Genomic DNA, 13,638 nt, shown 5'->3' on the forward strand with positions numbered 1-13,638 from the left:
TGTATGCAAAGGCACACATGGGGGCTCCTGGTGAGTGTTCCGTAGACAACAGGGGAAGGTGGATGTATGGATTTCCCACTGTGGGCTTTGAGACAGACTGCCTGGGTGCCTGTCCTCCATCTACTACTTACTAACTAGGTAATCTTGGATAACTCAACCTCTCTGGCTGGGTCTCAGAGGTGCTTTTGTTTGCTTGTTTGTTTTTTTAAATTTTTATTGCAGTAGAGCTGATTTACAATGCTGTGTTAGTTTCAGGTGTACAGCAAACTGAATCAGTTATACATATACCTATACCTACTCTCTCTGGATCTCAGAGTTTTGAGAGAGATGAAAATGAAGATAATAACAGCACCCAGTTTATAGGATTGTATATGAGGTGATAATGAGGTGATAATGCATCTGAACTGCCCAGCTCCATGCCTGGCTCATACTACCTGCTCAAAAAATGCTAATTTCTCTGTTCTTAGTATTTGTTGGAGAGCATTGATTGTCAATAGATCTCATATATTAAGAACGGAGTCAGTCAACTATCTAATTTTAATCCAAGTTAAAGCAGACAGACACTTGTTTTTATGCTGGACTTACTATTTATTCAACCAGATTGTAGAAAATAGAGTAGTTAGCTAAGGCTTGAAAACATGTGTTAAAAGCAAATATAAGTGGTTGTTTAGGGGCATCTGAGGAATTGAATGCAGGTCCGCTCAGGAGAGGACATGAACGCAGGGCAGCAGGGGTATGTGCGGTGATTCAGCTGCCTTTGTCTGTGGCCCTTGCGGGTGGATTTCCGGGGCCATCCAGAGAAGGTGATGAGACTCCGGAACCCGTGGGGCGAAGTGGAATGGATGGGGGCCTGGAGCGATGAGTAGGCTCTTTCCTCCCTCCGCCCGTGCTCACCTCCCTGTGCGGGAAGGCATCATGCAAAACACGCAGTGATCCTGAGACCCACGGTGGAGTACGCTCGGCAGCACCTTCCGGCCACAAACCACACAGCCTGTTCAGAAAAGAGTGTTAGATGGTTCCAGGTGGGGAAAAGCCAAACAAAAACCACTCAGCTGGGCTTTCCTGGTGGCGCAGTGGTTGAGAGTCCGCCTGCCGATGCAGGGGACACGGGTTCGTGCCCCGGTCCAGGAGGATCCCACATCCCGTGGAGCGGCTGGGCCCGTGAGCCATGGCCGCTGAGCCTGCGCGTCCGGAGCCTGTGCTCCGCAACGGGAGAGGCCACAGTGGTGAGAGGCCCATGTACCGCAAAAAAAAAAAAAACACCCACTCAGCTGTAGTCTTCGATTCCTTGCTCTGCTTTGGCATTTGCAAGTTTGGCAGCTCAGTGGAATTTTGCTGAGCGCCGGAGAGTTGGCTTGTTTTCTACCTACCACCGCGGTCCTCCAAAGGTGAGACCCGTCACCTCCATCGGATTCTTTCCACTCCACAAAGCCTGGTCACTCTGACAAAGGACAAACCCCTCAGCATCAAGAAGAAACGTGCCTAGAAATAGGAACTGGATCCTAGGAGCCACTGGCTGCCAGAAGCAGTGAGAATGAATGGGAGTGGCGCCCGCTCCCCCAGAGCTCATTACGGGCGCGTATTGATCTCTCTCGACAAAGTCATTCATGAACAGAGGGGCCCAGACCTCTCACAGTGGAGAGCGGCAGCCAGTCAGAGATGGTGCCTGGACACAGAGGCCTCCTGTGGTGTCCTGGGACAGCTGTGCCCTGGAATCGATGCCACCGTGGTACAGGAGGGTGGAGAGAGCATGGCCCAGTTTCCATCCTAGCTAGCACTGCTGGCACGGGGGGGGCAGGTTGGCGCTGGGCAAGGATGGAGAATTGGCCGGTGTCACAGATGAAGAGCCACCAGAAGTGGGACTGGTCATAATAGCAACTCGCCGCCCCCCCCCCCCCCGGCACATCCTTAAGCCTTGTATGTACCTCATACGTGCTGTCCACACTGCATGATGCCACCAGGGCTTTGGAAGGGAACGTTATTCCATTTATGAACTAATCACACATCATTAGTGCTCGTAACTGGTACTTGCCTTGAGGTTTGTGTCATGAAGAAACACATCCCCAGGGCCACGGATCACCTCTTATATTAAAGATTTTTCATTCTCCTGCCTATGATGGAGCAAAACCCAAAACCTTAGCTCTGCCAACTGTCCCAAAAGGTTGTCATGGCTGAATGAAATTGAAACCCTAGTTTCAGCCCTTTTAAGCAGCAGCTGCTTCCCAAGCTGCTTACGGGGCTTATATGACTTTATCTTTATCTCCTTTCCCCAATGCTGCTCAGTCCCTAACAGGCTGGGACAGGTCCAAGGGTGTGAGGTGATGACAGGCAAGCCCTGCAGGCTCCATCTGGAGACGCAGCCGGGAGTATTTATACATGGCTGCTGGGGGAGGAGGGTGCTGCATGTCTGAGGTAACATCCCTAGTCTCAGCCCAATGTCTTTAAATTAGAACTTTTTTTTTAAAAGTTTTTTAAAGTTTCAAAAAACTAACTGGGAGAATTAGGTCAGATCTCATATTCTCCAGCTAGTCCCCTAATCTTTGTTTATAACAAGCACATTCTGAGGTTTGGCTCTTTTTTTAAAAAAATAAATTTATTTATTTTATTTATTTATTTTTGGCTGTGTTGGGTCTTCGTTGCTGCACGCGGGCTTTCTCTAGTTGTGGCGAGCGGGGGCTACTCTTCACTGCAGTGCACGGACTTCTCATTGCAGTGGCTTCTCTCGTTGTGGAGCATGGGCTCTAGGTGCGTGGGCTTCAGTAGTTGTGGCACGTGTGCTCAGTAGTTGTGACTCACGGGCTCTAGAGCGCAGGCTCAGTAGTTGTGGCGCATGGGCTTAGTTGCTCCGCAGCATGTGGGATCTTCCCGGACCGGGGATCGAACCCGTGTCCCCTGCATTGGCAGGTAGATTCTCAACCACTGCGCTACCAGGGAAGCCCAGGGAAGCCCCTGAGGTTTGGTCTGATCCAATGACTATTTCCATGAACTAAATAGGCCCTGGGTGCTCCCCTCCCTGATCCTTAGGGGTCCTGAGAGCCCCCCTGGAGGAACAGGCTGGGCTTGGGTATGCCCCAGCTTTTATGCAGCGAGGGGGAGGTCTTCACATTTTGCTGAAGCAATCAGGGAAGGGATTTTTAAAAGATGGATCTGGATCTGGATACTGCTCAGTTATTTAGCGTTGCATACATATTTCAGGAAAACCTAACTTCTTAAAGGTCAGGTAGCTGGAAATGGCATTTCAACAAATTATGTGGGTATTGCTATGGAAAGGCCGCCAGCAGGAGGCCTCACAGGGTGACATTACTTCATGGAAATTGTCACAAAACTGGGCCTGATTGTCATTTTGCTGGCTCAGGAAGGGGACCATGTTCATGTGCCCAAAGATGCTCAGACCCTCTCACAGTATCTTCACTTCAGACTGATAGATAAGCCAGTAGGACGTCTCACCAGTTGAGAAGGGGTGGAGTGGCCTGTGACGGCCATTCTCACAGCTCCTGCCATTCTCACAGCTCCTGCCATTCTCACAGCTCCTGCCTTGGACTTGCCCAGGCCTGTGATCAGGGCCTGGGGGGCTGAATCAGACATGAATGTAAAACTTGCCTGGAGAGTGAACTTAGAGCAAAGCCATGGCGCAGTGTTCCTGCTGCATGTCTGGGGTCACCCTGCTAGTGCCCGTGGAGCCCCGTCCCTTCCCCAGGCTACACCCCCCTCCCACCCCCGGCTATCATTTCGGTATTCCCCATTTCTCAGGGGCAAGTTGAGCTGCAGTAAACAGCTTGCACTGCAGCAAACCCTTCAGGAATGATCACCTCTGCTTCCTTTAAAAAAAGACTTTAAATTTTATTCTTTCTTTCCCAGTGCACCAGAATGGAATTACATAGATCCTAGGCAGAAAGAAAAGCTGGACAAGAAAGCTGAGGATGGAGAGTTCTGGTGAGTTCTCATCTGCGGGAGTGCTGTTTCCTTAGTTGTGGGTCCATTCCTGGTTCACAGGTGGGCAGCTCTCTCGAGGTGTTCCAGGAATTCAACATGGTTCCCAGCCGGGAGGGCTTCTTTCTCCTCCCCCTTTTACCCCAGAGTAGTTCTACCTCCGTACCAGTACATCTAAAGCATTGAAACCAAGATATCTGGGCCTCAACATGGATTAGCTATCAGCATGTCTTCCTCAGTTACCATATCTTTCCAGTGAAATAGGAGCACTGTTCCTATCTCTTTAAGTCCAAGATTTAGCATAGCATCAAAACAAGATAACTTGGGCTTCCCTGGTGGTGCAGTGGTTGAGAGTCCACCTGCCGATGCAGGGGACACAGGTTCTTGCCCCGGTCCGGGAGGATCCCACATGCTGCGGAGTGGCTGGGCCCGTGAGCCATGGCCGCTGAGCCTGCGCATCTGGAGACTGTGCTCCGCAACGGGAAAGGCCACAACAGTGAGAGGCCCACGTACTGCAAAAAAAAAAAAAAAAAAGATAACTTCCTTCACTCATGGGCTAAGGAAGATAATAGGGACACCGCTGAGAATATGACATGGTTTAGGGGCCATCTCTAGGCTCCAAATTTAACACCAGTTAGATGTAAACAGGAGGGAACTTGGAGATGGTGGTTTGGTTCCATTTACCTGCCAGGGTCTCTCCAGTTGATGGTTTCGTCTCTTTGCCTGGTTGGTGAGATATGAGAGGGGGTTCTCTAAGAAAAATGGAGATGGTAACAATAGTGAGGAATGTGGTCAATGACCCCTGCATATTTGTACAGTGGGCTGCGGAAAAGATCCGAGCTAGCCATGGCTTTTGGTCCGTCCTGTGCCCAGGGGGCACGCCTTCCATCACTTTTCCAGCCCAGCTCTCTCGACTGAGAGCCCACCTGTCCCTCTGCCCCCAGGATGTCTTTTTCGGATTTCTTGCGGCAGTTCTCTCGGCTAGAGATCTGCAACCTGTCCCTGGACTCCCTGAGCAGTGAGGAGGGGCACAAGTGGAACCTGATTCCGTTCAGTGGGTGCTGGATACGGGGCTCCACTGCCGGCGGCTGACGGAACTACCCAGGTGAGGCGGGAGCTGCCGTGCTCACCTTCTTCTGGCTTGTCCTCCCAGGGCTGGGCATCCTTATATGTTAATCTTGGGGCAGTGCCTTTGCACTCTGTTCTCTGGCTCCTGGCATCCCTTGGTGGCCCAGCTTCTTTCTGGGGCTTGGAGGCCAGGGCAGCAGTGGTGGATGGTGGCTCTGCAGCCATTCACCGGGGACCTGATCTCAGGTAACATCATGCTTCAGTGTCTGTGTGTTCAGACTCTCTCTGCTTCACCCACCTGCCCCCTGCCCACCAAGGCCGTTTCCTCTTCATACTAACCATGCACTTGTCACCCTTCACCGAGGCCTCTTGTTTTTCTCTGGGGCTTCTTCCATCCCCATGTGGCCCGGCTGGCTGGCAACCGGCCCACTGCGCCCTGGGACAGTGGCTAATGGTGCGCTAGAGGGACACGGGTCCGGCATCACTGTATCAGTAGACCGCATCCATCCGAGCGGCCATTCTGCTTTGTTTGCACCTGAGTCAGACAGCCTGGGTCAGGGGTGGTCACACACAGGGTGTGCGAATGGCCACTGTCCACTCCCCTGGTCGTCATCAGAACTCCCTCCCTGGTGGGGATAGTCTGGCGCAAACCACTGCCTCTGCAGTAACCCGGGCCCTCATCTTATTAAAGGTGGGATCCTTCCCTGTTCGCGGGAGACCACTCATATCTACACATATAGGCTCCTCCTACGTTGAATCAGCTGAGGCAGCACTGGAGGAAGAAACTCCAAAAAACAACCCCACATCTCTAAGGAGAAATGAAAGAAAGCAAAACCCACCCTCTCCACTTCCCACCTCCCCAGGCCCCATGCCCCTCCTGGTCTGATGTTGACATTTTTAACCGACTTCGACTTGTAAGCATTGGGTCTTGTTCTCACGACAGAGCTCATTGCAGGCCTGTGCTCAGGGCGTGGAAGCAGTGTTAGAATAAAATCCCATGTGGGTGCAGTCCTGGGTCCTGACCTGGTCTCTTGTTCATTATCCCCATCCAACCTGAGCTCCCATTTCTGACGGCAGAGATGGAAGGAGGGTGGTCCTTTCCTGCCACTGTCGCTCAGATGCCCGGTGCAACAGCTCTGGGACCCTGGGAGGGTCGTTTCCCTGGTCTGAGCTTCAATTTCTCAGTCGTCAAAGTGGAGGGATAATACCCACCTTTGGAAGCGCTTTGTAAATGGTGTAGTGTTATACAAATGGGATGTGTTATTTTTATGACCCATTTTCTTCTTCTAGCTCTGTTAAGGAGTAAACAAAAAATGTAGGGATTGCAGTAATGTTGCATTTGGGAGAAATTAAAATATGCTCACCATTAGCAAGCTCTTAGAAAATGTGTAGGAAATTTGCATGCATCATTTTGGGAGCTCGGAATTGTAGGGGGTGCCTAAGGTATCTGTCTGCACGAAATCACTACCCCATCTGTGCCGCCAGCTAGCTGTCGGGAAGAGATGGACGGTTCCTGCCCTTTGGTAATGAAGTAAGTATAGAAGATTACAGAATTGTCTCTGGCTCCTCTGGAATCGACAGATATTTGTTTTAAAATCTACACACTTGTGCCTTAGATAAAAAAAGAATCTGGAAGTGGAAGTTCTGGGAAGGTGGAATTGAATAAATAATTTTATTGTTAAGAAAATATAATAACCAGTGGCTCTTGGTCACCTGTGAATGCCTTGTTATTGTATCAGTTTGGACCCTTATCTAGAGGATCTAAGCACTCCCTCCATCCCCCACCCCTTTCTTCCCCCAGGGCACATCGTATTGAAATTACTGAGGCCCTGGCATGGAGATGGCTGCCAAGCCTATCTTCGTCAATCATACTCTGCCACTTGAGTAAGTCATAGAATTGCTGTGTGCCCCTGGACGACCCATTTGCCCTCTCTGTGCCTTGGTTTGTACAGTCACTATTTGGAGAGATTTTTTTTTTTTTAAGGTCATATTTGAAATGAAGCAGTGTTTTTTTTTTTTTTTTTTTTCCTAAGAGACGGGGTCTTGCTATGTTGCCCAGGCTGGAGTGCAGTGGCTATTCACAGGCGCGATCCCACTACTGATCAGCACGGGAGTTTTGACCTGCTCCGTTTCCGACCTGGGCTGGTTCACCCCTCCTTAGGCAACCTGGTAGTCCCCCGCTCCCAGGAGGTAGTGTTTTTTTTTTTTTTTTTTGCGGTACGCGGGCCTCTCACTGTTGTGGCCTCTCCTGCTGCAGAGCACAGGCTCCGGACGCGCAGGCTCAGCGGCCATGTCTCACGGGCCCAGTGGCTCCACAGCATGTGGGATCTTCCCGGACTGGGGCACGAACCCGTGTCCCCTGCATTGGCAGGTGGACTCTCAACCACTGCACCACCAGGGAAGCCCATGAAGCAGTGTTTTAAAATATCCATAGGTGGTATGACAGGCATGCTTCTTAATTGCCAATTATTATTCCTTGGGCATTATTAAATGACGTACTCTTGAGGGAGTGTCTCTCATCACTGGCTGCAACGCTGAGCCATCTAGTGGGGCCCCTGGATCAATGGACAGAGGATCAGCAATCATGGCTGTTTTGGGCTGTGATCTGAAGCAGGGGCCCGTCAGACAGGTTTCCCAGGGGGCAAGAGTGGTCATCTCTTTATAGTCTGTCAGGAGAGGCCTCCTTGCTATCTAGTCTTTGCTGGACTTTGTCCTTGTCTGTTTCAGGGACCTGCTTTTTCCTCCAGAGACCTCCTTCCTCCAGGAGATGGGTTCATCTTCACAGGCCAGTTCTTCACAGGCTGAGAACGAGGAGATGTTAATCATTTCCCCAGAAGACTTGGAGTTTCCTTCCCAGGGGACCCAGTGTAGCCCTGGGACCATGGGACCTTGAATATCCCATCAAGTATATCTGGGCCCTGGTTGATCAAATGGACAAGTGTAAAGTTTCCACATGCTGTGGGGTGTGTGTGCTGGTATGTGGGTGGGGTAGGGAGATAGGAGGAAATGCTGACCGCCTTGTAAAGCAAACTTGCTAAGGCCTGCTTACCCGGCACAGCTTGGCCAGAGTTATGCTTTCCTTGGGATGATCAAAATTCCTCCCTTTCATTCTATTCTTCCCGATCTCCTCACCCCCACTGTGGGGGGAACCACCATCTCCTGAGTGACTTCTAGCCACTTACTGGACAAATCCCCAGTTCAAAATCTGTTTGGACGAGGTGGGCGACCACCAGGAGGAGAGCATTGGTGAACCCGGCTGCACGGTGCTGCTGGGGCTGATGCAGAAGAATCGCAGGCGACAGAAGAGGATGGGACAGGGTTCGCTCAGCATCGGCTATGCTGTCTACAAGGTACTCTGGAGCTGGGGTCAGCCGTCACGGCACGCCTGATGTCTTTGGTCAGAATATTTTGCCCAGCAATTGAAGCGAATCTTTCTTATTGTTTGGATGTCCCTAATCAAGCATTTTCCTTGCTCCCCAAAATGCCTCCCCCAGTGGCCTTACTGAGGCCTGAATTCCACAATTAGAGATTCATTCCACTGGCTTAAATCTCTACTGTTAACGTTGAGACGTGTAATTCATTAAGCTTTGTCTGTCATTGAGGGTTCAGTGTAACTACACTTATTAGACTCTCTCCAAGGTATAGGCTTCTCAGGGGACAGGAGCCAAGAAGGTGACACAAGGAGTAGGAGGACATCACAGAGTTGGGGAAGGGAGCCAAAGACAAATCCTCTTTCTCCCTGGGCAACCTTGAAACACTTGTTGGGACACACAAGGCATGGGCTGGGGTGAAAGGAGCCCCAGGTCATTTTCAGTTCTGGTGTCTCTGGATTGAAGGTCACAGCTGGCTCTGGGCTCAGGCTGCAGTGCGTGGCTCAATACCCCAGTTTGCCCTGTAACCACCCCTCTATAGATTTTGCAGCCTAACAAGTAGGTTAAAGCAAGACCCCTGGGTCTTGACAAGCCTAGCCAGGATCAAATTGGAATCCACTTATTTTACAAGGCAAAGACTTTTTATAACGAATTCCGGAGGGATTCATGGTGGTTGTTTTTATAGAATTTTGTTAAAAATGAATTTCTTGGGAAAAATACAATTCTAATCAGAAACACCAAGAGCTGGCTGGAAGCCCAACATCTCAGTATACATAAGTGCATGAAAAAGAAGTACTGTAATAAGAAACCAGTAAGGAAAAATGCGATTGTCAAGCTCATGTGAACTCCAGCCCCTTTCTTTCTCTTATTTTGGAACTTAGAGCTTTAGAGTTTAGTGTGTGTGTGTATGTGTGTGTATTTTGTGTTGGAGGAATGGGAGTTGGAAAATAATTGCTGCTTGATGGCTGGAGAAAAGTATTTCAAATAAATAAGCTCCAATTCTACTCCAGCTTATCCCTTCCATCACCACCTAGAATGTAAGTAGGACCAAAACAGATTTTTTACTTATAGGGATAAAAAACCAAGAAAGCACTTACCCTATGCATATCAATTCAACACTTCTTTAGTGCGTATCTGCCACGCGCCAGGTGCCGTGCTGAAAGCTGAGATCCAGAGGAAGAGCAGAAGGTTATCGACCTCAGGGTGCTCACAAACTAGAGGGGAAAACTACACACACACTCCACTGACTACAGGGCAGGTCAGATCTGCTATGATGGGGACCAGCACGGTGAGCTGAGGTGTCCTCCGAGAGGGATAGCTTCGTGGAGGAGAAGAATTTGATCAGGGCGTCAAAAAATGAGCTGGATTTCAAAGGTGGATGAGGGAGAACATTCCAGCCATAGGGGACATCGTGTGCTTCTTGACAACTGGAGAGGAAGTGACAGTTTGGGAGAGCAGGCAGGAGGCGGGCATGGCCAAAGGGTGGGCTGAATGGGGACTGTGGCCACCAGCTCTTCATCCACCAGCTCCACCTTCTATAACCGGATCAACAAAGCGTTCTTTCAAAGGGACATGAGCTAACACACGGAAATAGCTTTGTGGGCATGGCGTTTGCTCTTGTAAATAATATATATGGCATGTCAATTTTTCAGACATTAGTTTACAGCTGCTTATAAAATAACCCCATGTATGTGATCCGTGGACCTTCTTCTTACAGCCAGAGGCATATAAATTAGAGCATGACATCTGTGAACACAGCCGCTTTAACGTTAGGGTGAGGAAGGTATACAGCCCCGTAGGGAGTGTCTGTGCCTGGGCTTGTAGAAAGTACCTGGTGTTGGAGAGAGGGCATGTAGGGATTGCAGGGGGTGCCATTCTCTGACCCCTGGAACTGCCTCTTCTGGCTTTAACTGTCTGCAAACTGGAGTCTGGTTTGAGGTGGGAAAACTGACACTGACTGAGGAACAGCCAGAAACCCCCAAAGGCTAAAAAACCCTGCTTGTCTGGCCCCCTCTCTCTCCCCTGTAATCTTCCTGCTGTGACAACAGGCTCCTGCCACACAGGCCTGTCATTTGCATTCAGGATCTTGCATTTCAAAGGTGACTGTCCCTTTCCATCCATCAGTGGGCAAGGCTGGCCTGCGTTCCTTCCTGGATGCTGCGGCTGGGGACTTGTGCCACCTGAGGCCTGGCTGGCTGGCTCAGTTCCTGCCTGGGGCCTCTTGGCAGTGGATTCAGAGCATATTGCCTGCGGCGGTGGGCGGGGTGAATACAAAGACAGCCAAGGTAGTTGAGAGTCCCTGCCCAGGGGGTGAAGGCAGTTGGGAGGCAAATCCCCCCAGGACCTCTGCTCTCCCAGACAGCCAGGGTCTCTGCAGGCGGGATTTTAGCTTTAGATGCAAACTTAGAGGAGTGACAGTGACTGCAGACTTTCCTACCTCTGCTGCCAATTATAAACAGGGGGCTCCAGAGTGAGGATGCCAGCTGATGCAAATTTTCTCTAATTTTTTTCCCTCAGAGTTGGCAGTTGCCCACAGACCTAAGCCACAAACAATGCCCTTCCTGCTCTTCTGGTCAAAAGAGACTGCTTGGGAGGGGCAAAGGTGGGAAAAGAACAAGGGGAGATTGAACCCTCTTCGGAGTCTTCTCCGGCATGGGAGGACTCCCACTCTGCACCTGAGATCGCCTGTGGGCATCACCATTTCCATTTGCAAATAATAGGACCTAACTCTACCTAGACTAGTGAAAAAGGAATTTACCAGCTCATGTCACCAAACCCAGGGAAGGACAGGGATGCTTAGGACAGGGGACGTGCCTGCTCTCAGGACCCTTTCTCTTCACATCTCTCCTCTGGTGTCAATGCCATCTTCCTGGTCTGGCTTTCTGTACAGTCTCTCTAATATCACCCACATAAAACAAGGGGGCCCCTTCCCTTAGTTCCAATTTGAAAATCCTAGAGGAGTCTGTCATGGACTCAGCTTGGGTCACGTGCCTACTCCTGGACCAATCCCTGTAGCCAGTGGTGATTAAATTATGTCTCGAGTTGAGTGAGACCGCTTTCTGGCCAAGCCCTTGATCTGGAGGCCAGGTCTGTAGGTCTGTAAGATGTTAGTTCTCATTTAACCCCCAAGCTTAGTACTCCTCAAACATTTGGGATCCTGGTAGATTATACAGTATGAAAATAAAGTAGAACCTTTTATTTCCTTTCGGATTTCTAGGGCTCAGTAGTCCACAGATGGCCTTGAAAATTCACCAATGACTTTCCAGTTTTAGAAATGCTGATGACTCTCACTTTAGCACAGAATTCCTCCCAGTGGCCCAGGACTGCACAGTCTGTGGGCCAGATGTGGGGAGGGACACAAAGGCACAAAGGGAGGCCCACGGCACCTTCAGGTGACATGCTCTTGTCTCCTGCCCTGTAGGTCCCCAGGGAAGTATGTGAACACTGACGGAGATGTCCTCCTTGGTAAGGAACAGCTGGGCTGCCTTCGTGATGGGCATCCAGTGGCACGTGCTTCCTCTGATGGAAGCCGGTTCTCCCACAAACTGACTCCCACAGGATCCGGTGAGCTGCTAACCCTGAGAGAGCTGGTAAAGACACTTGGGTCCCACCCGCCAGGAAGGGGACAGTGGTGACCTTTGCCCCTTGTGTACCTGGTGGTCTGATCCAAACAAGATGACTGTAGCTTACTTAGGCTCCTGTTTATCTAGCGGACAGAAATAAAGGCCCTGATATCTGATAAGAGAAGGAAGCACCAACTTTATCTTTTTGGCTCCCAGCTTTTCCTGCGTCTCCTCAGTGATTTACAGCTGGGTTAGAGAGGCATGTCATCAGGGTCGCATTTACATCTGGGGTTTCCTGCTGCAGTCCCAGGCCTCACCCTGCTATCCCCGCGGCCTCGTGGGCAGGGGCTGGAGGGGTGTGCTGCGAGACTGCCTCATCCATGCAGCTGGCACACAGTCAGGCCCCAGCTCGTCCCAGCCCAGCGAGCCTCCCCTCGGCTGCACGCTAGGGACACCTGGGAGCTCTTAGACATCTCCATGCCCAGACCAATTATGGCAGAATCTCTGGGGTGATTCCAATGTGCAGCCAAGGTTAGGAACCATTTGTTCTGTCTGGGGCTACCCCAGCCGGAGTCTATGACTCGAATTATGTAGGGGTACGTTTGCCTTGCTGTGTTAATCCCTGCTCCCCCCGGGTTCTCAACCTTGGCCACCTGGTAGCATGTGCCAATGAGGCCCAAGTTCACAGGTTCCAGCCTATGCCTTCTTCCAAGGCTGCCGATCACTGGTCTACCCTGCCTGGTGGCTCCCAAATGCATATTATTGGTTATGGAGGCAACAGACAAGAGGGAATGGATGATTTAGAGCATGCCCCTCTTCACGACTCAAAAGTAATTAAATTCAAATGTGCATTAAGTCTGATGGATGGTGGCTCCCGTCAGAAGCGGCCCGTTTATGAGAGCGAGGTCCTCCGCACACACAGCGGAGCCTCCAGGAGCGTCTCCCGGTGCTCTCCGCGCGTCGCTGTGCAGCCTATGCTCTGCAAGGGCCGGTGGTTCTCTGGTCAGCGGTTCCAAGGCCTGGGGGCTTGTGAAAAGCACAGGCTGCTGGGCCCCAGCCCCAGAGTCTCTGATTCCGCAGGTCTGGCTTGGGGCCCGAGGACTTGCACTTTTACCAAGCCCCCCAGGGGTGCTTCAATTGCTTTATTTACAAAATAGAAACAGACTCACAGACATAGAAAACAAATATATGGGTACCAAAGGTGAAAGGAGGGGGAAGGATAAATTAGGAGTTTGGGATTAACAGATATACACTACAATATATAAAATAGGTAAACAACAAAGACTTAGTATAACTATACTCAATATCTTGTAATAAACCATAATGGAAAAGAATATGAGAAAGAAAATATGTACATATATTCTTTCTCATACTCTGAATATATATATATTTGAATCACTTTTCTGTACACCAGAAACTCACACAATATTGTAAATCAACTATACTTTAATTAAAAAAGCTTACTAAGCCCCCATTTCAGGAGTTCAATCTCAGTCATTGTCGGGGTGCACCATCTCCACCTCCCATGGTCTTGGGGTTTTCTGAAACACCAAAACAACAGGAAGTCTGTACCAGTCACGGGTCCTCACTGTTCTCCCTTGAGAGGCCCACTGTTTCAGCTCATAGGTTCCTTCATGTCTGGCAGCTCTTGGGCTTCTGTACTAGGCCTGTGGCTTAGAATCTTTGGTAAACTAGGAGGCCTAGGG

The 13,638-nt window shown here is 50.3% G+C and overlaps 1 pseudogene across 1 annotated transcript in view; it reads left to right on the plus strand.

The window, feature by feature from the left end:
- Positions 1-13,638, plus strand: part of LOC309799319 (calpain-8-like) — a 53,213-nt pseudogene that overhangs the window by 31,779 nt on the left and 7,796 nt on the right. Inside the window, exons 6-11 of the transcript in view lie at positions 752-862; positions 3,859-3,933; positions 4,875-5,035; positions 8,173-8,348; positions 8,911-8,927; positions 11,791-11,933. The product of the transcript in view is annotated as a calpain-8-like (transcript). The remainder of the gene's footprint in view (positions 1-751; positions 863-3,858; positions 3,934-4,874; positions 5,036-8,172; positions 8,349-8,910; positions 8,928-11,790; positions 11,934-13,638) is intronic.

The sequence above is a fragment of the Mesoplodon mirus genome (assembly GCF_964341445.2).
Source record: "Mesoplodon mirus genome assembly, chromosome: 3".
Taxonomy (NCBI): domain Eukaryota; kingdom Metazoa; phylum Chordata; class Mammalia; order Artiodactyla; family Ziphiidae; genus Mesoplodon; species Mesoplodon mirus.